The 27,001-nt window shown below is 44.2% G+C and overlaps 1 long non-coding RNA gene across 1 annotated transcript in view; it reads right to left on the reverse strand.

Moving 5' to 3' along the window:
- Positions 1–1,858: 1,858 nt before the first annotated feature.
- Positions 1,859–27,001, reverse strand: part of LOC116480264 (uncharacterized) — a 29,285-nt gene continuing 4,142 nt past the window's right edge. The window contains exon 2 of the long non-coding RNA XR_004251239.1: positions 1,859–2,308. This is a non-coding gene — a long non-coding RNA (uncharacterized LOC116480264). The remainder of the gene's footprint in view (positions 2,309–27,001) is intronic.

A 27,001-nucleotide genomic window follows, 5' to 3' on the forward strand; every position in this document is an offset into this window, starting at 1 on the left:
TCAACTGCCTCACTCCTCTGGCTTCTTACAGCCCCTTTCTCTAAGGACCTGGGCCAGTAACCACCATTTATTGAGCACCTACTACATGCCAGGTACTGAGGCTTCACATGGGTTACATGGCTAATCCATGCAATAACCCTGTGAGATGGGTATTGAGGCCAAAAGAAGTCAGGTGACTTGCCCATGATCACACAGCTAGAAAATGCCAGAGCTGGGATCTAAAAGCAGGTCTAACTCCAAAGCCTATGGCTGTGATCCTGCTGCCTCACTACTTAAGTAGGGGCCGTCTCTAGTTGACTGACTGCCAGTTCTCATGTGTTTTTCTCCAAAAGCCTATTGGCATCTCATACAAATAATAAATGCTATTATATGGCAGGCATTGTGCTCAGGACTTTACATACATTATTTTATTTTTCTCATCAGTGCAACTCCATGAGGTAAGAGCTATTATCATCCTTTTTTTACTGACAAGGAAATTACTGCTAAGTGGCAGACCCAGCACCAGGCCCTGGGTTTCTGGGGTCCTGGACCAGTGTCATTTCCTCTGATCTGCTCAGCCTCTCATTTGCACCAGTGCCCTGGGCTGTAATTTGACCTGGACTTGGTTCAGACTTCTGAAAGGCCTCTGTGTTGTCCAAAGTTTGGAGGACTTCCATTAAGTTTATGTGTGGAGCTTGCTTGTTAGTTTCCGGAGGGTTCAAAACACCCACAGCGCTGCATAAATATTCCACTGCCCAGACATTCACAAACACCCTTCCCACATCTTTAAAAGTCTCTCTATCTAGTCCTATCTGTAGCCTCCTCCTCTCCTCATTAGAAGCCTTGAGATAGTTACATTGCAAAATTAACATAACAAAACAAATTTGCAAAATATAAATTATCGTAATGTATTATAACAATGATAATATAAAAATTGGGAAAGAAGAAAAATGTTAAGGATTTCATCAAAATATGTGTCCTAAGTAAAGTCTTTTATAAAAATGCATCTCAGTGGAGGTGGATAGAGGGAAGAATGCCAGGGAAGACAGAAAGAATGAGGCAGAAAGCAAGATTCTCTCTATTTATAAACCCTGAATACCTAAATGGGTTTATTTAGAATCAGTGGTCATTTGCATGCCTTCATATGAAATGTTGAAAAACTTAATTGAAACGGCAATTCATACAGCACAGCCAACAAACAACAAACTGCCTTTGGAAGTGAATGAGGACTCCCTGAATTTCCTGGATCATCTTTGTTCTTTATAGACTTTGCAAAGGAACAAGAACCCAACAAAAGGGAAAAAGAATTCTCCATGATTGTCGAAAGCTGTATAATAATGAAAAGAGACCAGGACCTGGCTGGGTGCGGTGGCTTACACCTGTATTTCCAATGCTTTGGGAGGCCAAGGTGGGTGGATCGTTTGAGCTCAGGAGTTCAAGACAAGACTGGGCCACATGGTGAAACCCTCTCTCTATCAAAAATAAAAATTAGCCAGGCGTCTCAGCTACTAAGGAGGCTGAGGTGGGAGGGTCTCTTGAGCCCAAGAGTTGGAGGTTGCAGTGAGCTGAGATTGCACCATTGCACTCCATCCTGGGCGACAGAGTGAGACCCTGTCTCAAAAAAAGAAAAGAGAAAACAGGACCAGGAATAGAGAAATCTGGATTTCAGTCCTACTTCTTCCCTTATATGCTGTGCGATCTTGGACAAGGCACTTCCCATCTCTGAGCTTCAGTTTTTTCCATCTGTAGGTAATCTCTGTGGTACCTTCAAATTCTACCAGAATATTTTTAACTAAAATAGCATCGTAGCTATGCTTCTCATTTTTGCTTTTGCTTTTCTTCTCACAGTCACATAATCAACTAAGAATGAGGCAAGGAGTTGTGGCTGCCGCTGAACACATACATTTATCTAGAGGGCAAATGTAGACTTTGGTTTAAATTCTTCTGATGAAACTGTGTCTCACACCCAAATCCCAAGTTCAATGGACTACTCTTGAGATGCCAGCCACGGCGGCCTTGCTAGGGAGGAGGTCCATGATGGCCTGTGTCTGAGTCTATCTCATTGCAACACTCCCAGAAAGCCAGCCCTGTCATTAAGCTCACAAAGTAAACACTGTCTTCAGCGAAAGCCTGAGTTAGCAGTCACCTAAAGGCAATTGTGCTCCTTTAAGGGGAGAGCTTTCACCATTCATTGCTCCACTAGTGCCAGCCTTAAAACTTGAAATCAAATGCAGGGCTCTCAAGGCGCTGGCCTTTCATCCAAAACCACCGAAGGCTGTGGGCAGGATTCAGAATTACGTTTCACCAGCTGGTCCAGGCCGCAGTTTGTCTGGGGAGAGAAACAGACACAGGGAACAAAGAGACGGAGGTGGGAAGGTGGTAAGAAAAGGGCCTTTCTGCTGTTATTGCCACAGAGCTAGGGGTGGTATTAACATAATCAGAATATTTTACCCAGCAGTCCAGAATGTAAATGTATCAATAAGCATTTCTTGCCCTAAACATTTATCGTAGGCATATCAAGTTTTTACCATGTCATTTTGCTCTCTTTTTTTTTTTTGAGACAGAGTCTTGCTCTGTCACCCAGGCTGGAGTGCAATGGCACAATCACAGCTCACTGCAACCTTCACTTCCCGGGTGCAAGCGATTCTTGTGCCTCAGCCTCCTGAGTAGCTGGGATTACAGGCACCCGCCACCACACCTGGCTAATTTTTGTTTTTTTGTTTTAGTAGAGACAGGGGTTTCACCATGTTGGCCAGTCTAGTCTCGAACACCTCATCTCAGATGATCTGCCCTCTTCAACCTCCCAAAGTGCTGGGATTACAGGCATGAGCCACTGCGCCCGGCCTGTTCTTGTTAATTAATATGCTTCTTCCTCATTATGTTAAAGCTGCATCTTGTGTGCATGTCCTGAACCCCCACCTAGCTGGCAAATTCTTCAAAGGCAGGGTAAGTTCCCATTGTTTAGTTTCCAAGCCCAACAAGGTGATTCGTGCTGAACTGAGCCAAGACAGGCAGACTGCCTTCACCAGGGAGTCAAGAGCAGCACCTTGGTGCATCCCCAAAGCCCTTCTCCAGGGGTATCCAGTCCATCCCCGTTATTTTTGTGGCCCACAAAGCAGTACCTCCTCCCCCAGGTCTGAGAAGACTCAGGAGGGTGTTATTAGGTTCCTATGTGGCCCAGACTAGTTGATACCCCATCTGGGACTTGCTGAATAATGATAATAATAATAGCTAACATTTACTGAGCACTTACTATGTGCAGGCTCTGCTAAATACTTTATCTTGCAACACAATCCTCATGCCAGCCCTCTGAGATAGCACTTTTATTATCCCCACTTTACAAATGAAAAAACTGAGACTCAAAATACACAGCTAGGAGATGGTAGACCTGAGATTCTGGTCAGGGCTGACTGACGTGAACCCTGTGTTTGAACTCCTAGCATAAGCTGCTTCCCAAACTAGTTTGTAAATTCTTTTGAGAGCAGAGATTCTTTTTCTTTTCTGTACTCACAGAGCCTAGAAGAATCCTGAGCAACAGTGGACTCTTAGCATCTACCTGTTTCCTGACTGACTCATGAGCGATCCATGCCCATGGCAGTCAGAGATAAGAGTGACAAGAGGTTAGTGAGGGATCTGGCAAAGAAAGTTTGGAGAGCTGCTCATAGCCAGGTCGATTTAGGGTGAGGGAGTGTAGGCACAGAGGCCCCTCTCAGCAGTACTCAGAAGCTTCCAGAGCATCCTGAGCAGGAAGGTGTCCTTCCCTTCTCAAGGAGGACTCTCTAAGGAATAAGGAGGCATCCGAACATAGCAAGGGCACAGGAGTGGCTATGGAGCCAAACCTCATTCAATGTCTCTGTCATGGTGATCACTAAGAAGCCAGTGTTGTTCTCTCCAACAAGCTGCTCATCTGTTGTCCTGATTGACCTCCAGTTTAGAAAAATGCACAGTACCCAACTGTTCCTACACTTTGACTGCTCTGCAGGATTTCTTCCTATATTGAACATGTGAAGGATTGCAGCCCTTTTTTTTCTAATGGCTTATGTTTTGACGTTTTACCTGTAAATCAATTATTTGGAACTGATAACACATTTCCCATAGGAAATCCTGTTACTTAAAGAGGTTAGGATCTCAGGCTATGTCCTAATAGTCTTATTTTACCCATTGTTTATTTATTTTTTAAAAAATTTTCTTATTTTAAGAGACAGAGTCTCGCTATATTGCCTCCCACCCCAGTCTCCCAAAGTGCTGGGATTACAGATGTGAGCCGCTGTGCCCAGCCTTTACCCATTATTAATAGCAGTGAGCCTGATGTACATATCACCTACAAATAATCATGTTCATAATAGGAAAAAATGTATTAGGTTGGTGCAAAGGTAATTGAGGTTTTTGCCATTAGAGACCGCAATTACTTTTGCACCAACCTAATATATTCCTAATTCGAACTCAGCACCCCAGGACAGGGTTTCCCCTACCTGGGGAAGTAGAGATTTCTGGAGATGAGGTTAGCAGCACTCTGTTACCTCATAACTTTCTAACTGGGCTTGCAGAAGAGATCAGAACTTGAGGATATAAGATCATGCCAGCCTTATCAAAGAAGTCGTGTCTGCAGAAGCAACAGGTTTGCAACACAATCATTGCAGCAATGATCCAGATACACACTGATATCTGTTGATTCAGGATGACACACATGAGGGTATGAGTCACACTCCAGACCTCCTCAAGATATCTTAAAAGTTCAAAGGGAGGCCGAGGCGGGCGGATCACGAGGTTAGGAGATTGAGACCATGCTCGCTAGCATGGTGAAACCCTGTCTCTACTAAAAATACAAAAAATTAGCCGGGCGTGGTGGCGGGCGCCTGTAGTCCCAGCTACTCGGGAGGCTGAGGCAGGAGAATGGCATGAACCCGGGAGGCGGAGCTTGCAGTGAGCCGAGATCACGCGACTACACTCCAGCGTGGGCCACAGAGCGAGACTCTGTCTCAAAAAAATAAATAAAAGTCAAAGGGATTTCCACCATACTCAGCTTGTTAAATATCTGAAGTGGAAAGATCAATACTCTGTAGCCCAACTCCAGCCCAAGACTCCTTCCTATGCCTACTACTCTGTGCTGAGAGACAGGGAGTTGCAGAAGGAACTCCTTCAAGAAGCTTCTTATTCATTAAAAAAAAAAAAAACATTGTAATAGCTACTTCTTCTTTTTGTTTTTTGGTACTAACTTGAGGCCAAAGGCTTTATATGTTTTAATTTGTTAAATTCTCATAAAAACCCTATGTTTAGATTTAGCTTCACTTAGAATATAAGGAAACTGAGGTTTAGCATGATTAAGTAACTTGCCTTACCTCACACAGCTAATACACAGAAAAATCAGGATTCAAAACCCGGTCTGTGGGGTGGGCACAGTGGCTCACACCTGTAATCCCAGCACTTTGCAGGGGCCAAGGCAGGCAGATCACTTGAGGTCAGGAGTTCGAGACCAGCCTGGCCAACACGGTGAAACCCTGTCTCCACTAAAACATACAAAAATTAGCCAGGTATGGTGGTGTGTGACTCTAGTCCCAGCTACTCAAGAGGCTGAGATGGGAGAATTGCTTGAACCTGGGAGGCAGAGGTTGCAGTGAGCCAAGATGGCGCCACTGCACTCCAGCCTGGGCAACAGAGCAAAACTCCAACTCAAAAAAAAAACAAACAAACGACAAAAAAAAAAAACCCAGTCTATCACATCACATTACACCCCATAAATATGTACAATTATTGTGTCAATTAAAAACAAAATTTTAAAAATAAAAAATAAAATTAAGTAACATTTTAAAAAACCCAGTCTGTTTGCGACTCCAGGGTCCAGGCTATTAACTGCTATGGTATACTTGTTTTTCCAGAGGTATGGAGGAAACATCAAAAGATTACAAAACGTACTCACTGTTAAGTATGTCAAACTTACGCATTTTTATTTAAATAATAATCTTGAAGTTGATATAGTATATGCTGGATCATCAGACAGTGCAATTATAACTAAGTCCTGTCACACAATATAAAGGCTGCCTTTTCTGTTGATTTCTGGCCAAGAGGAGGCCAAATACCATGATGGCTCACTGAAAGAATGAGGGTTTTAGGCCGGGCACGGTGGCTCATGCCTGTAATCTCAGCACTTTGGGAGGCCAAGGCAGGAGGATCACCTGAGGTCAGGAGTTCAAGACCAGCTTGGCCAACATGGTGGAACTCCATCTTTACTAAAAATACAAAAATTAGCTGGGCATGTTGGCAAGTACCTGTAATCCCAGCTACTCGGGAGGGTGAGGCAGGAGAATTGCTTGAAACAACCAGGAGGCCGAGGTTGCAGTGAGCCGAGATCATGCCATTGCACTCTAGCCTGGGTGACAAGAGTGAAACTTCATCTCAAAAAAAAAAAAAAAAAAAGAATGAGGGTTTTACAGTAAGTTGAACAGAAGCAAGTCATGGGAGCTTCTCCATGAAGTCACGTAGCACACAGCAGTACAGGCATGCTGAGCGCACAAGGACCTTCCCTTAGGTGTCATCCTCACACTGGGAGCAGACATATTACAAAGATCTCATTATACTGTAACCAGCATTGCACACCATGTTGACTCATCATTTTGAGAATGAGCTACTTGGCTGTTAAACTGCCTCAGTCTCTAGTGAGAATTGTTGAAAAGTAAAATTTTTTCCTCCCAAGTCTCCCCTTGGCTATTTTTCTTTCTTTTTTTTCTCTTTTTTTTTTTTTCTTTTTTTTTGGTAGTAGAGACAGGATTTCGCCATGTTGGCCACCCTGGTCTTGAATTCCTGGCCTCAAGCAATGTGCCTGCCTCGGCCTCCCACAGTGCTGGGACTACAGTGTTTTTCTTTCTTGATGATGCAATATTTAGTCGCAGATATCCTTTGAAATCTTCTTATTGTCCTAATTAAAAGAAGAAACTTTTAAGAAATCAGAAGATAGAAGCCTGCTAGACCAATCCTCCCATATGAGTAGAACATCAAAGTCGTTTATGAAAAAGAAAGAATCACAAAGTTTCAGTTTGTTACAACATTAGAAAGAGTAGGAGAGAAAGAAGCATAGGAAAAGCAGTACAAATAGGAAGCACAAAATAAGGTTATAGAAATGATTCCAAATTTCAGTAATCATAATAAATGTAAATGGATCAAATTGGCCTTTAAAAGTACAAAAAGAGTTAGAGTTTTAAATATTAGAAATCCAGATATATACTTTTTATAAGAGGCTTGCTAAACTGTAAGGATCCAGAATGACAGAAAGTATAAGTATGTAAAAAATAGAGGCTGCGCACAGTGGCTCACATCTATAATCCCAGTGCTTTGTAGTACTGGGAGTTGAAGACTAGTCCTGGCAACATAGTAAGACCCCATCTCTACCAAAAATACAAAAATTAGCCAGGCGTGGTGGTATGTGCCTATGGTCCCAGCTACTAGGGAGGCTGAGATGGGAGACTTGCTTGAGACCAAGAGTTTGAGGCTTCAATGAACTGTGACTGCACCACTGCACTCCAGCCTGGGTGACAGAGCAAGAACCTGTCTCAAAAAAGTAATAATAATAATATATATTTTTTAAATTAGCTGGTCACAGCAGCATGCGCCTGTAGTCCCAGCTACTTGGGAGCCTCAGGCAAAAGGAGTGCCTGAGCCCAAGGAGTTCAAGGCTGCAGTTAGCCAAATGCCACTGCACTCCAGCCTGGGTAACAGAGCAAGACTCTGTCTCCAAAATAAATTAAAAATAAAAGTGAAAATAAAATATATCTGGCAAATATCCACCCCTTCAAAAAACCTAATGTTGTTATTAATATGAGACAAATGTGTTTAAGACAAAAAGCATTTTTAGGGATGAAATGAGTCACTATATTTGATGAAAGTTTCATTGGAGGCTGGGCGCGGTGGCTCACACCTGTAATCCCAGCACTTTGGGAGGCCGAGGAGGGCAGATCATGAGGTCAGGAGATCGAGACCATCCTGGCTAACATGGTGAAACCCCGTCTCTACTAAAAATACAAAAAATTAGTCCGGCATGGTGGCGGGCACCTGTAGTCCCAGCTACTTGGGAGGCTGAGGCAGGAGAATGGTGTGAACCCAGGAGACGGAGCTTGCAGTGAGCCAAGATAGCGCCACTGTAGTCTGGCCTGGATGAAAGAGCAAGACTCCGTCTCGAAAAAAAAAAAAAAAAAGTTTTCATTGGAGAGCTATAACAACTGTAAACTTATATGTCCTTAATAACATATCTTCAAAGTATGTAATCTAAAAATTGATAAAATTTTGTTTCAAATTGAAAACATACATGATAAAAAGGATAAAAAAATTGAGGAAGGAAGGAGAAAATAAACATATGTTGAGGGCTTACTATTTGCCAAGACTGTGCCAAATACTAGGGAAACAAAGATGTGGAGACATAGTTTCTTCCCCCATAAAACTTCCATATGGAAATAATGTATAATGTGATAAAGGTTATAACAGTGGGATATACATTTTTTTTTTTTTTTTGAGACTGTGTCTTGCTCTGTCACCAGGCTGGAGTGCAGTGGCACAATCTCGACTCACTGCAACCTCTGCCTCCCAGGTTCAAGGATTCCCCTGCTTCAGCCTCCCGAGTCGCTGGGATTACAGGCATGCACCACCACACTTGGCTAATCTTTTGTATTTTTTAGTAGAGATGGGGTTTCACCATGTTGGCCAGGGTGGTCTTGATCTCCTGACCTCATGATCTGCCCGCCTCGGCCTCCCAAAGTGCTGGGATTACAGAAGTGAGCCACCACGCCTCGCCCAAGGGATATACACTCTTATAATGAATGATGGAAGACAGGATGAAGTTACTATCTGAATCAGAAGAGGAGGAGGTAAAGGAAAACTCACTTAGAAATATTTTGAAATGGCCGGGTGCAGTGGCTCACGCCTGTAATCCCAGCACTTTGGGAGGCTGAGGTGGGCAGATCACGAGGTCAGGAGTTCGAGACTAGCCTGGCCAATATGGTGAAACCCCATCTCTACTATAAATACAAAAAGTTAGCCGGGTGTGGTGGCGCATGCCTGTAGTCCCAGCTACTCAGGAGGCCGAAGCAGGAGAATCACTTGAACCTGGCAGGCAGAGGTTGCAGTGAGCCGAGATCGCACCACTGTACTCTAGCCAGGGCAACAGAGTGAGACACTGTCTCAAAAAAAAAAAAAAAAAGAAAGAAATATTTTGAAATGGTCTTAAAGGATGAGTTGGAGTTCACCAGATAGACAAGGGGCAGACGAGAGAGGACTAGGGAGAAGAGCATGTCAAGCAGAGGAAACAACACACACCACCAGCCAGAGAGGTAAGAAAGCATAGCACATACAGAGGTCTAAAGCATTGGATAAGTAAATTGAGAAAGAAAAAACATTTTTACTGGTAACGATTTCACATGCACGAAGCCTTAGTTTCAGTGACATTTACACACACCAGAAATAAGAACTGGACAAGGGCCTTCCTTCCTTCCTTCCGTCCTTCCTCTCTTCCTTCCCTTTCTTTCTTTCTTCTTTCTTTTTCTTTTCTTCCCTCTGTGGCCCAGGCTGGAGTACACTCGGCTCGCTGCAGACTCCCTGCGGCCGGCTCCCGTGATTCTCCTGCCCTGGCCTGCAGGCTGCCTGGGATTGCCAGCGCGCGCCACCACCCCTCCCTGGTTTTTCTCCTTTGGCTGGAGGCGCGGTTTCGCCATGTCGGCCAGGCTGGTCTCCAGCTCCTGACCTCCGGTGGTCTGCCCGCCTCGGCCTCTAGAGGTGCTGGGACTGCAGACAGAGGCTCGCTCACTCGGTGCTCAGTGTTGCCTGGGCCGCAGTGCGGTGGCGTGGTCTTGGCTCGCTGCAGCCTCCGCCTCCCAGCCGCCTGCGTTGGCCTCCCAGGGTGCTGGGATTGCAGCCTCTGCCCAGCCACTGCCCCGTCTGGGAGGTGGGGAGCGTCTCTGCCTGGCCGCCCATCGTCTGGGTTATGAGGAGCTCCTCTGCCCAGCCGCCCCGTCTGGGAGGTAAGGAGCGCCTCTGCCCAGCCACCACCCCGTCTAGGAAGTGAGGAACATCTCTGCCTGGCTGCCCATCGTGTGGAATGTGAGGAGCGCCCCTGCCTGGCCACCCATCGTCTGGGATGTGAGGAGCGCCTCTGCCCGGCCGCCCCGTCTGGGAAGTGAGGAGCGCCTCTGCCCGGCCGCCCCGTCTGGGAAGAAGTGAGGAGCGCCTCCGCCCGGCCAGCCATTGTCTGGGATGTGAGGAGCGCCTCTGCCCGGCCGCCCCGTCTGGGAAGTGAGGAGCGTCTCTGCCCGGCTGCCACCCCGTCTAGGAAGTGAGGAGCGTCTCTGCCCGGCCACCCCGTCTGGGAAGTGAGGAGCACCTCTGCCTGGCCGCCCCGTCTGGGATGTGGGGAGCGCCTCTGCCCGGCCGCCCCGTCTGGGAGGTCTACCACAGAGGCCAGAAGCAATGTGGGGGCTGGACGTGGTGGCTCACGCCTGTAGTCCCAGTACTCTGGGAGGCCGAGGCGGGTTGATCACTTGAGGCTAGGAGTTCGAGACCAGCCTGGCCAACATGGCGAAACATATGAAAAATACAACTGACAAACCAACCAACCAACCAAGCGACAACAAAACAGGTCTACCCTGGAGTCATACTCTGATTTTTTCTATTTTCCTCCCTTTCTGATCCTTTATCCCACTTTCTTTTTCTTCCTCTTCCTTCTCCTTCTTCTTTGTCAAATAGAGGATTGAGTTATTATCATTGATCCATACAAAGTCCCTCTCTCATTTATTTTCTTTAATTCCCACCCCCCATTTCTATTCCCCGTCTTCCCATGTGCAACCTTCCTAATATGTTTGATATGCATCTTTTCGTTTGTATGTACTTTTAGAAAATGTCTATTGTTTTGTGTGCAAAAATAAAAATAAAAAAATAAAAAATAAAGAAGACTCAATGAGTGCACAAAGTAAAAAAAAAAAAAAAAACTGGACAAGGTTCCTCTTCAGCATAAAAGTCATTAGAAAAATATTACTAATCACATGGGGGATGTGAGGAGTTTAGAAAGCTACCAGTTTAATTTTCCTTGGCAAATCCTGCAGTGCAGATTTGCTAAGTTCCAGTGTAATGCACTCTGGTGGTGTCATTTTAGCCTCGGATGATGGCACATCCCAAACAACCATGTGACTAATACCCTCTGGCTGTCACCAAAAGGTCTAAATAATACGAGCAGCAGTGCTCAGCCTCAGCGTGCTAGCAAGCTGCCTTAGTTCCTCACTTTCAAATTACAATCTGACTTGTTACACGTAATAAATGGGAGGTGAGAAAGGAGAAAGAAAAACAAGTGTGGAAACTATTCCATAGTAGTGCTATGACCTAACACATCCATTTGATTTCAGTTGGCAAGGGAAGCAGAAGATCCAGTTTGACATAAGAAATCAAGAATGGTTGCACAACAGGCTGAGTTGGGAACGTCCTTTATATATTGTCAGTCTCTACCATGGCCGGTAATTCACTCAATTGTGAACAAAATATCTTACAGAGTAGCCAAAAAGTTTTAGAAAATAATGTGCACTTTTTTAAAAATTTTTTTCCCCTTTCATACCTAGTCTGGCAGAATAATCTGCACTTTAGAAGGGACTGCTTTTTTTTCTCTTTTAGACAAAACTGTGCCCCTTGATTTTGGATCCCATTTATGCTGATACTTTTAACCAAGCAATTTTCTCATGTGCAGTGGGAATTGACATCTATCTAACCAATTTTTATTTTATTGATGAAAACTGAAAGCGGAAGCTAGAAGAATGGGGGGATTGTCCTCTTTTCTATATATTTTTTTCTTTTTGATGTCCTTTACTTCAAGTTGAGCCTGGTGTTTGCTTTAATCACAGCAGAAAGCATTTTCCAATTCGGGGAAAGGAGAGAACAGGCCATAAACCCTGTCCCCTGTTTGTTCTCCAACTACCAATTTTTGTCCTTTGCCCTGCCATGTCTTTTCCCCTCTTGTTTGCTTCTCCTTTCTTTGCTAATTTCTCAGTTCTATTCTGGCCTCACTCAAAATGGCAGAAATTATGCAACCTAGTACTTTTTTACACAAGCTCCTTTAGTGTCAAGGATTCATCAAGTGCCTGCCATGTGCCGGCACTGTTCTAGATGCCGAGAATACTACCATGAATGAAATAGAAATCCCGGCTGTCATTGGGCTTTGTCTAAGGGCCATTGGGGAAGGCCTCTCAAAAGGAAGTGATAGCTGAGCTGGGATCTGAGTCATGAAGAGGAGTGAGCCCAGGGGACAACAGCTGCAAGAGCGTTCCAACGGGAGAGACCAGCCTAGCAAAAAGGAGAAGCATCAGCCTGGTGCATTCCACGGACAGGAAGGAATGGGGCAGGGTGCCTTTAAGGGAAAAGCATCAGTTTGGATGGGGAGGGATGTAGGGTCGGGAATACAAAATAAGAGTAATTATGGCTGGGCACAATAGCTCACGCCTGTAATCCCAGGAGTTTGGGAGGCCAAGTCGGGCGGATCAGTTGAGGTCAGGAGTTCGAGACCAGCCTGGCCAACATGGTGAAACCCCATCTCTACCAAAAATACAAAAAATTAGCTAGGCCTGGTGGTACGTGCCTGTAATCCCAGCTACTTGGGAGGCTGAGGCAAGAGGCAGAGGTTGCGGTAAACCGAGATCACACCACTGCACTCCAGCCTGGGCAAAAGAGTGAAAGTGTGTCTCAAAAAAAAAAAAAAAAGAGAGAGAGAGAAATTAGCTTAGGGTGAAAGGCATTTTGCCCACAACAAAGGAGGGATTCCTTTAGATCCATCAGATGGAGGAAGGTTTGAGAGAACAAAGATGATGGTTGGGTTCCAGGGTCTGAGTAGAAGCAGGAGAAGGAATCCTCCTTTTTTTTTTTTTCAGATGGAGTCTCGCTCTGTTCCCCAGGCTGGAGTGCAGTGGCAAGATCTCAGCTCACTGCAAGCTCCACCTGCCGGGTTCACACCATTCTCCTGCCTCAGCCTCCCTCCCGAGTCGCTGGGACTACAGGCACTCGCCACCACGCCCGGCTAATTTTTTGTATTTTTAGTAGAGACGGGGTTTCACCGTGTTAGCCAGGACGGTCTCCATCTCCTAACCTCGTGATCCGCCTGCCTCGGCCTTCCAAAGTGCTGGGATTACAGGCATGAGCCACCGCCCTCAGCCAGAATCCTCTTTCTTTAGAGGTGTGAAGAGTGGGAACTGGGGACCAGTAACTCAGAGAGGCAAGGCCAGGTTCATGGAAGACTGGGGGGACGAATGGACTGATGGCAACATGCAGAGACGCACACTTATGCAGTCACATGTGCACAAAGCGACAGCAGGCGCCTTTTCAAAGTATGCCGGGTTGAGTGAAATGACCTAAATGTATCTTTTTATACAGTAAGCAGGAGGGCAGAGACCCTCTTTATATAGACTACATTCTCAACATTTTAAAAAACATTTGTTCCTGGCTGGGCGCAGTAGCTCACGTCTGTAATCCCAGCACTTTGGCAGGCTGAGGCAAGAGGATCACTTGAGGTCAGGAGTTCAAAACCAGCCTGGCCAAAATAGCGAAACCCCATCTCTACTTGAAAAATAAAATACAAAAATCACCTGGGCATGGTGGCGCAGGCCTGTAGCCCCAGCTACTCGAGATGCTAAGGCAGGAGAATTGCTTGAACCTGGCAGAGGGAAGTTGCAGTGAGCTGCAATTGCACCACTGCACTCTAGCCTGGGGGACAGAGTAAGACTGTCTCAAAAAAAAAAAAAAAGAAAATTTGTTCCTTTTCAGTAAACATAAAAACCACATACCCTTGTTTAAAATGGTTTGAAATTTCAAACTAAATAGAGTGACTGGAAAAAACATGTGGGCAATTTCAGAGTATGTTTCTTCAAGTTACTTAAGCCTCCTCTGCCCAGACTTTGGTCTGGAACCTTCTGATCTACCCGCTTTCCAGGTGAATCCCAGCTGAGCTGCTACAGCCTGGTAAGTGTGGCCAGATCTGCATAGCAGCCTCAGGCTGGGCTCATTAACTCGAAAGGAAAAAGAAAAAGGCAACAACTTAGTGGGCTGCCAAAACTGTTTTTTTTGTTTGTTTGTTTTTGTTTTTAGGCAGGATCTCACTATATCATCCAGGCTGGAGTACAATGGCAAGATGTCACTCACTGCAACCTCCGCCTCACAGGTTTAAGCCATTCTCCTGCGTTAGCCTCCTGAGAAGCTGGGAGTACAGGCGCCCACCACCACACCTGGCTAATTTTTGTATTTTTTAGTAGAGACAGGGTCTCGCCATGTTGGTCATGCTGGTCTTGAACTCCTGACCTCAAGTGATCCGCCCACCTTGGCCTTCCAAAGTATTGGGATTACAGGGGTGAGCTACCGTGCCCAGCCCAAAGCTGTCTTTAAAAATATATCTGTGGATTTAGCCGAATGAAGGAGATGAATACTGAGTTCTGAAGAGAGAGCTTTGCCTTCCTTCAGAGAGCAAAGCTTGGCTTAGTGACTAAAAGTTTCTGGAAAAAAGTTTCAGAAAAAGATTTCATTAAAAAAAAAAAAGTCAGCCGGGCACAGTGGCTCATGCCTATAATCCCAGCATTTTGGGAGGCCAAGGGGGGCAGATCACCTGAGGTCAGGAGTTTGAGACCAGCCTGGCCAACGTGGTGAAACCCTGTCTCTACTAAAAATACAAAAATTAGCCAGGCATGAAGGCGCCTGTAATTCCAGCTACTCGGGAGGCTGAGGCAGGAGAATTTATTGAACCCAGGAGGCAGAGGTTGCAATGAACTGAGATCATGCCACTCCACTCCAGCCTGGATAACAAGAACAAGACTCTGTATCGAAAAAGAAAAATAAAAATAAAACTCACCAAAGATGAGAACTTTCTGACAAGTGGAAGTAGTTGACACCCAGCACTGCAGGTGAGCTATGGTATAAAGCAGGTACCTGACCTGGGTCTAAGGTCCCTTCTAATGTTTACCTTCTATGAATTAATCTATATCTAAAGACCATGAGCACAGTATTGAATGAAGATGTTAACAAACATTGTCATTCTTTCTCTCTTCAGAAAATAGCTAGATAAAAAGAACTATCAACATCACTAGCCATCAGAGTGATGCAAATCAAAACCATGATGAGATACCACTTCCCACTCACCAGGATGGCTATAATAAAAAAGACAGATAATAACAAGTGTTGGTGAGGATATGGAGAAACCAGAACCCTCATACATGGCTGGCAGGAATGCAAAATGGTATAGCCAGTTTGAAAAATAATCTAGCAATCCCTCAAAAAGCTAAATGTCTCCCAGCACTTTGGGAGGCTGAGGCGAGCGGATCACAAGGTCAGGAGTTCAAAACCAGCCTGACCAACATGATGAAACCCCGTCTGTACTAAAAATATAAAAATTAGCCAGGCATGGTGGTGCACACCTGTAATCCCAGCTACTCAGGAGGCTGAGGCAGGAGAATCACTTGAACACAGGAAGTGGAAGTTGCAGTGAGCTGAGATCACGCCATTGCACTCCAGCCTGCATGACAGAGCCAGACTCCATTTAAAAAAAAAAAGAAAGAAAAACAAGAAAAGGAAACTACTCGCACAGAAAAATGAGAAGCAAAATTTCAGCACGACTTCTATTTGTAATTTGCTAATTAAAGTGGGCATTCTACCATGTAAATATCTGTGCCTGAATTCTGACACAGCCTTTTTTTAAAAGAATGATTTATCCTAAACTTCCAGATAGTAGCACCATGAAATGCAAACAGCAGAGACCTCTGACCTGTATTCCATGTTTAACAAACACACACAAAGCTGATTAAAAGACATGGAAGTGGCCGGGCACGGTGGCTCACGCCTGTAATCCCAGCACTTTGGGAGGCCAAGGCACGTGGATCACCTGAAGTCAGGAGTTCAAGACCAGCCTGGGCAACATGGTGAAACCCTGTCTCTACTAAAAATACAAAAATTAGCTGGGCGCAGTGGCGTGTGCCTGTAATCCCAGCTACTCAGGAGGCTGAGCCAGGAGAATCGCCTGACCCTGGAAGGTGGAGGTTGCAGTAAGCCAAAATTGCACCATTGCACTCCAGCCCGGGTGACAAAGCAAGACTCTTTCTCAGAAAAAATAAATAAATAAATAAAAGACATGGGGGTGCCTCTGGCCCTGGGATCCAGCCCTCCATGCTGGTCCAGTGCAACTCATGACCCTAAACATTTCTTCTTAAGATAACACCATTCAGGATTCACAGAAACACTTCTGTGTCTCTCTTGCCCTATGTCTTCAAAACAAAAAGCTTTGTGGGTTGTCTTGCTGCTGACACTAGGGGAAAAAAATGGCTTTGGAAAGATTTGAGTGGCAGAAACTCTTACATAAAAAAGGACAAATTAATTAAGTTGTCAAATTCCTCCTCTCAGAGAATATGAATGCAATAGATTCTTGCATTACCAAGTATCATTGGCTAGGAATGCTGAGGATCCCTTTTCCAGCTTCTCTGTTTTCCAACTGTGAGTTCTAGAGGTACTTGGGAATTAAGTGGCATTTGCAACAGTTGCACACTGTGCATTGTGACTGAGGATATTTTGCAATAGCAAACAATTCTTATTATGTTTTTTTTTCCCCCAAGACAAGGTCTGGCTCTGTCGTCCAGGCTAGAGTGCAGTAGCACAATCTCAGCTCACTGCAACCTCCACCTCCTAGTCTCAACCATCCTCCCACCTCAGCCTCCCAAGTTGCTGGGATTACTGGTGTGCACCACCACACTCTGCTATTTTTTGTATTTTTTGTAGAGATGGAGTTTTGCCATATTGTCCAGGCTGGTGGCTCATGCCTGTAATCCAGCACTTGGGAGGCCTAGGTGAGAGGATAGCTTGAGCCAAGGATTTCAAGATCAGCCTGGGCAATATAGTGAGACCTCTTAAAAAAAAAAAGTTCAGCTTTATTTAAATGATTTTTATTTAAAATGTTGGTATTCATATATTTTTATTTTGCCTTCTAATTTTAATAGATATAAATATTTTAAAACAATAATTTTCTTGAAGATATACAAAGTAATTATGATCTTAAAATTTACAGTCACTTTAACTTACATTTTGATGAAAATATACTCAAATTTTAAACACAATTACCTTCATTTTTAACTTGTTACATTATTACTATCAATTGAACACAAATTACATGAAAATCTTTATTGTAACAACATAGTGGTTTTCCTGAAATGGAGAAAATAAATGTTGTGGAATACATAAATAGAAACATAATGTCTTTTATTAATCATAGAAAATGTCACTAGCTCCTCTAAACATGTGCAATAACTAAAATTTAGCCATATTTTTTGCAGTCTTTCATACTTTATCAACACCGTAGCTTTACAAATGTTTTTAATGGACCAGGCACAGTGGCTCACGCCTGTAATCTCAGCACTTTGGGAGGCTGAGGTGGGAGGATCATGAAGTCAGGAGTTCGAGACCAGCCTGGCCAACATAGTGAAACCCCGTGTCTACTAAAAATACAAAACATTAGCTGGGCATGGTGGCAGGCACCCATAATTCCAGTGACTTGGGAGGCTGAGGCAGGAGAATCACTTGAACTGGGGAGGTGGAGGTTGCAGTGAGCTGAGATCGTGCCATTGCACTCCAGCCTGGGCAACGAGTGAAACTCCTGTCTCAAAACAAAACAAAACAAAACAAAACAAATGTTTTTAATGATGTTATGGATTTGTCAAGATTGAAGTATAGAGCACATTTTGTTTAAAATGTTTTGGCTTTCAGCCAGGTGCGTGGCTAACAACTGTAAACCCAGCATTTTGGGAAGCCGAGGCAGCCAGATCACTTGAGGTCAGGAGTTCGAGACCAGCCTGGCCAACATGGTGAAACCCTGTTGGCTGGGTGAGGTGGTGGGTGCCTGTAATCCCAGCTACTCAGGAGGCTGAGGCAAGAGAATTGCTTGAACCCGGGAGACAGAGATTGCAGTGAGCTGAGATCGTGCCACTGCACTCCAGCACAGGTGACAGAGCAAGACTCTGTCCCCCCCCCACAAAAAAAGAAAGAAAGGCCAGGCACGGTGGCTCATGCCTGTAAATCCAGCACTTCGGGAGGCCCAGGCGGGCAGATCACAAGGTCAGGAGATTGAGACCATGCTCGCTAACACAGCGAAACCCCGTCTCTACTAAAAATACAAAAAACTAGCCGGGCATGGTGGTGGGCGCCTGTAGTCCTAGCTACTCGGGAGGCTGAGGCAGGAGAATGGTGTGAACCCGGGAGGCGGAGCTTGCAGTGAGCCGAGATCGTGCCACTGCACTCCAGCCTGGGCGAGAGACTCCGTCTCAGAAAAAAAAAAAAAAGAAAAAGAAAAAGAAAACCACATCCCCTCCAGGCAGACATAACACAAAGGAGGCCCTTTCCTCCCTGCAGAATCAGCCCTGCACCAGGGAGCCAGGCTCAGCAAGAGAAGCCAGGGCTGGATTTTTATCCCTAATGTCCCTCTTGGTTGGGCACCTGGCACAGGGCACAACCTGCACTCCCATATATGTGGCTCTGGCCTAGGCAATGGCATCACACTAGAGTAAGGAAAGTGACCCAACTTCTAGTGGCAGGCATATTAGAGCGGAGATTCCAAAATTTCATTTCATATATTCCTAGGTGCCTCTGACCCCCACCCCCAAACCACAGATCAACCACAGGAGGTCTTTTCCACCTGCCGTGTAATAGAGGGTTTTTGTTTATGTTTTTGTTTTAGTGGAAGGGATTTTACAACTTTTAAAATATATGTATATATGTTTAACCCCTATCTACTCCAGCCACACAGCCACATCATGGTCCCTGGAGGCAATGGAATAGGAGGGACAGCAGTGGGGACTGGGAGGGCAGGGGAAGGGAGACTTTTCAGGGACATCCACAGCCACTGATTTTGTCCCCTACTCCAGTGGGTGTGCTCCTCTCCTTGACCTGACCAGGCACCATACTTTATAGTTACTTAGAATTTTTCAAGACCTTGGCTGGGGGGCCTCTGTGATAAATCCAAATTACTATGCTTTGGTTAAACCTTTTATATGCCAAAGCAGGCAAACAACAGATATTTTTTAACATCCACATTTGAAAACTATTCTGGGTATATTTCACTGTAATATACAGCCAGCAAAGCAACCATAACATTTCCTCATTTTCCTGACTAAATTTAGAAGCAAACATTTTCAGAATATGAAATTAAATAACAAAGGTCATAGGACAATGAATAATATGCTGTGTGTGTGGTTAATTACACTTGTTCTAAAAAAAAGTCATCCTAGCCTCTCTATAAAAATTGTGTGTGTAGCTATTTCACTTTGAAATGTCATAGGGTTACTCTGTTTCAAAAAGAAAATGGAAAAGCATAAAGATATTTATGTAATCCTGAAAGAAAATATTTCTTAAGAGAATGTAATGTTTAATTACGTATTGTTTCCCTTTGTCCTGTGGCTGGTTTATAAATATGGAAGGCACAATTCTTTGTGCTATTGAAATTAAGGGTTCACAGTATTTTTTTGTCTTTTCAGGGAAAAGAATCAAACGATTTAGATACAGAAAAGATATGATTCTTTCAACAGCTACTAAAATCTGACAAGCCATTTTAATCATAAGGTAGATAGCATTATAATTTAATCTTTTCCGTGATGAGATAATCTGTACTTTTAACTTCAAACAAGACGCTTAATACTTAATACTTCAGATTTCAAAAGTGAAACATGTCTGAAATACTTGAATGAAAGTCACTTGTCTACCTACTTTTTATTTCTGCTGTAATTAAAGCAGGGAACTTAATTGCAAGTGAACTCATTCTAATACTCCAGGAAGACAAAATAAGCAAGCCGTGTTATTAATAGCGATGACAGAAGTGATCGCTCTGGGCAGTCTGGCAAATGCTTACCTGTGACTGGGAGGTTCACCTAAAAAAAGCCACACTGAGGTCACTTTTGCTTTTTTGGGTAATTTCGCCCTACCATGCTCTGAGAGATCAGAGAAAGATTTTTCCTCTAAACTTTTTCTCTTCTTGTTCTAGGATTTACACTCTTGCTTCTTCCAATTGGTGTATTAAACATTACTAGACACCTACTAAGTGCCAGACACTTTCATAACTGTTAGGAATAGAAAGAGAAAGAATATGGTCTGCAGTCCAGGAGCTCAGACTAAAGCATTCTATGCTATGTGCTATGCTAGAGGCACGCACAAGGCTCCTGGTCCAGCCCAGCCCTCAGATTCTGAGTCCAGAGCAGAGATTCAGTTTCTTCACCTAGAAAATTTCTCTAGGGTTGATCTAAATTCTAAAATGTATATGATTCTAGTTAGCGGCTCATATTATTTCAAATAAGGTATTTAATAGCTACACTGTATGCAGCTATAGTTACTTCTTTGTTTTGTTTTTTGTTTGTTTGTATTTTGGGACAGGCTCTCACTCTGTTGCCCAGGCTGGAGTGCAGGGGCACGATCCCATCTCACTGCAGCCTCCACCTCCCGGGTTCAAGAGATTCTCATAGCTCAGCCTCCCGGGTATCTGGCATTACAGGCACGCACAACCACGCCCAGCTAATTTTTGTATTTTTAGTAGAGATGTGTTTTCACCATGTTGCCCAGGCTGGTCTCGAACTCCTGAGCCCAAACGAACTGCCTGCCTCTGCCTCCCAAACTGCGGGATTACAAGTGTGAGCCACCGCACCTGGCCAGCCATAATACTTCTATAATGTTGATGCCAGGGTCTTTTCCTGGCTCCTCTGAGTGTTTTCTTTATGTTATTAACCTGCTTAAAATCTCACATTTACATTTTATTTGTTGGGGGGAGGTGGTGTTGCGGGTATTTTGAGAGTGTGTTACCCCTTCAATCCACCTTCCTTTGATGGAGAATGATTTTATCTTATTCAAGTTACCCATTTGCTACAGATTCATATTCTAAAAAAATTTACTTGTCTTTGATCCTTTTGAAATGAACACAAGGAGTAGGAGACACACTCCTCTCTTCTGTTTTAGAAAAGAGAGGACTTAAAGCGGTTCTATCTTGCGATTTATTGGGCGGGTTCCTGCCAGTAAATGAAGCTGATCCCGGCCACGGCTTGGTTTGAATCATCCAAGCTCATGGGGTTTGCTGATTCAGGAATCACTCTGTTCTCTACAGCTCTTCTGCTGGCCACTTCTGAATAAGTAGAACCATTCTCCAGCTTGAGTGTTATTTTTTTGTTTTGTTTTATTTGAAGAGGTTTCAAGAAGACCAAGGCAAAATCAGATGAATTGTACATCAGTGAATTTCAACTGGGAATTAAGAGGGATAAAATCTTTTTCAAACTACACAGAGCTCCCCACCCCACCCCTGTCCCCATCCCTATGCATAGCAGCATTCAAGAATCACTGCAATAAAGAGTGAAAATAGGCCGGGCACGGTGGCTCACGTCTGTAATCCTAGCACTTTGGGAGGCCAAGGTGGGCAGATTGCCTGAGCTCAGGAGTTCGAGACCAGCCTGGGCAACATGGTGAAACCCTGTCTCTACTAAAATACCAAAAAAAAAACAAAACAAAAAAAAACAAAAAACCTTAGCCGGGCATGGCAGCGTGAGCCTGTAGTCCCAGCTACTTGGGAAGCTGAGGCAGGAGAATTGCTTGAACCCGGGAGGCAGAGGTTGCAGTGAGCCGAGATTGTGCCACTGTACTTCAGCCTGCCAACAGAGCAAGACTCCGTCTCAAAAAAAAAAAAAAAAAAAAAGAGTGAGTGAAAATAGGAGTTAAAACCTGGAGCCCGGGGTTCCATTGACGGTTCTGTCACCGCCTCTCCGGCTGCTCTGTGATCCTGGTTTACCTTCTGGTCATACATGAATCTGCTCATCTGCATATTTTGAGTTAAAATAAATAAAAATTTTAAGTAATTTAAATTCAAAAGAATAAAATATGTAATGAAAAAGCTGTAATAGGAATGATATATTTAGACTGCCTACTAAACTTACCCAAAAAAACAAACAGCAAAGTTGGTTTAATTCCTTTCTTTCAGTAAGTCTTGTTCCCCACTCAAGGAAATTATTTATTTAACTATAGCTGGGTTCCAGAAGATCCAGTTTCCAGCGATCCCCATTCATTGAGGTGCAATTTGGGTATGTTCTCCAAACTCTAGGGCAGCTCCCTTTACCTGGATGAATAGTAGAGAGCTGATAGGTCCCCACAGAGCCAGGCATTTACAAGTCCACAGAAGGGTAGGTGTGTAGCTGAGAGGCCCTTAGGAAATATCTCAAAGATCTTTGGGATTCCTGACCAAAAGCATTTTCTCCTTAGCTTTATCTAGGAAGTCTTATCTTTAGTTGAGACTTTATTCAGACAATGCTTGTTCTCCGAAGTGTTCTCAAAGACAGCAGCTCTTGTCCGGCTCCTCTCAGGGTCACATGTCTCCTTGGCTAGCCACCCCGCACCATGCCAGTACAAGACACTCTCAGCCCCCAGTTTCTACAGTGCGACCCACCCAGTTTTCATATTTGATTATCCGGCCTCACAGACTGGCGAAGTTAGTGGTCACACACCTGGAGTGGAATAAGGCAAATTATGAAGGTACTGTTTGTTTATGAATAAACTAATTAAAGTAGCTTGTCTGTGGTCTCCCCGTAAATGAGTGGCCAACTCAGGACTAGAGCAGGGGTCAGTGAACTGCACCCCCTCAGGCCAAATGTGGCCAGGAGCCTGTTTTTGTACCAGGAGCAAAAAATGGTTTTTATATTTTCAAAGGGTTGTATAAAAAATAATAGACTGGGCACAGTGGCTCATGCCTATAATCCCAGCACTTTGGGAGGCCAAGGTGGACAGATTACTTGAGGCCAGGACTTCCAGACCAGTGACTAACATGGCAAAAACCCGTCTCTACTAAAAATACAAAAATTAGCCAGGCGTGGTGGTGCATGCCTGTAGTCCCAGCTTCTATGGAGGATGAGGCAGGAGAATCGCTTAAACCTGGGAGGCGGAGGTTGCAGTGAGATGAGATCACGCCACTGCACTCCAGTCTGGGTGACAGAGCAAGAATTTGTCTCAAAATAATAACAATAATAATAATAATAATAAGGCTGGGCACAGTGGCTCATGCCTGTAATCCCAACACTTTTGGAGGCAGAGGTGGGTGGATCACTTGAGGTCAAGAGGTAGAGATGAGCCTGGCCAACGTGGTGAAACCCCATCTGTACTACAAATACAAAAAATTAGCTGGGCGTGGTGGCGCATGCCTATAATCCCAGCTACTCAGAGGCTGAGGCAGGAGGATCACTTGAACCTGGGAGGCGGAAGTTGCAGTGAGCAGAGATCGCACCACTGCACTCCAGCCTGGGCGACAGAGCGAAATTCTGTCTCCAAAAACAAAAACAACAAGAAGATAACAAATATGTAATAGAGGATGTATGTGGTCCACAAGCCTAATAGATTTGTTTTCTGGCCCTTTACAGAAAAAGTTTGCTGACCCATGGACTAGAGTATCCACATCTTATCCATTGGGGTCTTTTGGGTTCTTGAAGCTGAGTCCAGCTAGTATCACACTCCTGGCCTTTAGTCTTCCCCTCATTCAATGTCATGTGAGTCATACAATTGGTGAACTTGAAAGGGAACTGAGTTTAGATCAGGCCTTAGTGGCAGTGTCTTCTCAGAGCCAACCTGGATTTGTGGTATAAATTCTGGTCCACTGTCTGCCATGTAGTATGGACCCAACACAAGTCACAAGTCACTCTGCTCTGGAACTTTATCTCACAGGTAAACTCATACTAACCCAAGCTCACAGAGACTGCTGTATGGCCAAAATTCAAATTCATTCCATTTTAACCATAAATGCAACCAGCTAACTGGTGAGCCTTCACATCAGCAAACCAGAGTCTTTGCTTCCTATAATCAGGCTTCAGCACATAGAGAGCCATGTGGAGCATGAAATCTGAGTAAGGAGAGATGGGTAGATGATTTATCCAAAGATACATTTGCCACAGAGACCTGAGAGCTCAAATCCTTAGGCCAAGGCCCCTTCTCTCTTGAACAGTAGTTGGGAGTGTGCTACCCACTTCTTGCTTCTTAGGTTGAGGTTTTCCAGGCTACAGGCTGACAGCTGTCTGCCTACATCCTCTGTTCATCCAGACTTTCTCCATACAACAGATTAAATTAACAAACACATTCTGGTGATTGCCTTCCTGGCTTACCCCCAGGTCACTGAAGTTAGGGGTATTCCCAAAGTCTTCAGGTACACAGTGGTTATCTCTCAGTTTACTCCCTCCTTAGGTTTAGCCTAATCTCTATGTGATTCTGTGTATGTTCACATGCGTGCACATGTGTGCATGTGTGTGTGTGTATCTGACTGGTTTAACTCTCAGAAGGCAAATTTATTTCCTATTTTCAGGTTTTTTGGAAGATATTTTATTATTACTCCCTTTGATGCCAACAAGGTATTTTTTAGCTATTTTGAAAGAAAATCTGTAGTGCAACTGTTTTTTATATTTTGAGACTTAGCTACTTGAATTCAAACACATAAGCAGTTTTTCCTGATTTTCTATTGTAATAACTTGTGAGACTGAGTTCATGATGACAAATATCTAGTAAAGCCTCTCAGGATAACTCATCTGTTTTCATAACCACTGTTAAATAGTCTTATGTAATCAACTCAAAACATCTTTAAGATCTCTTGTTTCCAAAGGAGGTGGATAAAAATATTTTGCTGTTAAGCAAAATAATAACCAGTTGGATGCCTCCAACAATCAGCCTCAGGTCAGAAACATCCTTCCCAATTGTCTTCCTCTTTCCTTTCTTCCCACCTTCCTTCCTTCTTCCCTCTCTCCCTCCCTCCCTTCCTTCCTCCCTCCTCCCCAAACATGCGTAGAGCATCTCCCCTGTGTTAGGGATAGTTTTTGGCACCGTAGATATAATAATGAAGATACAGTGTAATAAAAGAGTCCTGCCCTGGCCGGGCACGGTGGCTCACGCCTGTAATCCCAGCACTTTGGGAGGCCGAGGCAGGCGGATCACGAGGTCAGGAGATTGAGGCCATCCTGGCTAACACAGTGAAACCCCGTTTCTACTAAAAATACAAAAAAAAATTAGCTGGGCGTGGTGGCGGGTGCCTGTAGCCCCAGCTACTGGGCAGGCTGAGGCAGGAGAATGGCGTGAACCTAGGAGGTGGAGCTTGCAGTGAGCCGAGATCGCGCCACTGCACTCCAGCCTGGGCGACAGAGTGAGACTCTGTCTCAAAACAAACAAACGAACAAACAAAAAAAAGAGTCCTGCCCTATCAGGGCTTACATTCTAGTTGACAGGAGATAGATTATTTAAAAAAAAAAAAAAGAAAAGAAAAATATCAGCAATGGGTAAATGCTATGCAGAGAATAAAACTGAATGGTGTAACAGAGTGATTACTTTAGATGGGATCATCAGTGAAGGCCTTTCTGCAGGATAACATTTTAGCTGAGACTTAGGGACAAGAAGGAGCCAATCATGGGAATCTAAGGATAAAGAACATTACAGCTAGAGCAAGGCCCCAAAGACCCAAAAGGAAGAACAGGTTTGGGAAGTGCTGGGAATAGAAAGAAAGTTAATGCAGCCAGAGTATGGCTGATGGGCAAGGAGGAGAGTAGCAGTAATAATAAGTTTTCCATCAAGAACACAGAAGAAACTGGGTACAGTGGCTCAAACCTATAATTCCAGCACTTTGGGAGGCTGAGGTGGAAGGATCGCTGGAGGCCAGGGGTTTGAGACCAGCCTGGGCAATACAGGGAGACCTCAGTATCTACAAAAAAAATTTAAAAATTAGCTGGCACGCACCCGTGGTCCCAGCTACTTAGGAGACAAGAGGATCACTTGAGCCCAGGCAGTCGAGGCTGCAGTGAACTGTGATCATGCCACTGCACTCTAATCTGGGCAATGGAGCAGGACTCCTGTCTCAAAAAAAAAAAAAAAAAGAAAAAGAAAAAGCACAGGATGTGGAGTGTATCAGTGGCAAATACCTTTGACAATTTCCTCATTTACAGAGACCGTGGAAATTGTCATTGCTTTACCCCTGCCTCATTTTTTTTCCCTTGCAAAAAAATATATAATGAGGAAAGTTAGGTGTGTAATATGGATTGGTTTAGTCTCCACAGCTTTGTTTCTGGCAAAGTTCATTTGTGTGTCTTTTCCAGATTTTCTAGGTTATACCTCATGCCAAATCAGATTAGTAGCTTTTTTTTTTTTTTTAAGGCAGGGTCTTACTCTGTCACCCAGGATGGAGTGTAATGGTGTGATCTCAGCTCACTGCAACCTCTGCCTTCTGGATTCAAGTGATTCTCCTGCCTCAGCCACCCAAGTAGCATGGATTGCAGGCATGTGCCACCACACCCAGCTAATTTTTGTATTTTTAGTAGAGACGGGGTTTCGCCATGTTGGCCAGGCTAGTTTTGAACTCCTGGCCTCATGTTATCTCCCCGCCTCGACCTCCTAAAGTGCTGGGATTACAGGTATGAGCCACTACACTCAGCCACAAGTGTCATTTGAAAAGAGCAAAAGGGCAAAGATGTTAAAAATATATCACCATGCCCCTCAATAGCTCAGAGGTCACAGGTGTTTGAAAGTCACAGGTGGAGGAGGAGGACCCAGGTGAGTGATGTTTTATGAATTGTTTTATTAAACTTGATAAACTTACCCTTTTGAAGGCATGGAGGTGTCAGGATTCTGGGTCTCAAAATGTGCCTCCCAGCTCAGTGATGTGGATATACTAAGGAAAGCATAAATGAGGCCTCAAAATGTGTGCTGGGCCCGAAGATTGCAAATTCATAAAACTCATTGTTCTCCATTTATTTAAAAAAGAGCTGGCTCTGAGGAATTATTTATATTAATCAGAGTTATAATAGACTGATTAATAAAATACAATGCCATTTATTCATTATTTGTAATGTTATAACTACCAGGCTGAAATTCATGTCTGTTGGTCAGCACATGCTCTTCCTGGTAGGAAAAATCTATTTAAGAAACCATATTAAAATCAGAAGGTTACATATTATATATGGAAGCTGAACAAATCAAGTTGGATGTTTTGAAAGGCTATTTTCAGCCAGGC

Source organism: Hylobates moloch, unplaced genomic scaffold (assembly GCF_009828535.3).
Source record: "Hylobates moloch isolate HMO894 unplaced genomic scaffold, HMol_V3 SCAFFOLD_13, whole genome shotgun sequence".
NCBI lineage: Eukaryota > Metazoa > Chordata > Mammalia > Primates > Hylobatidae > Hylobates > Hylobates moloch.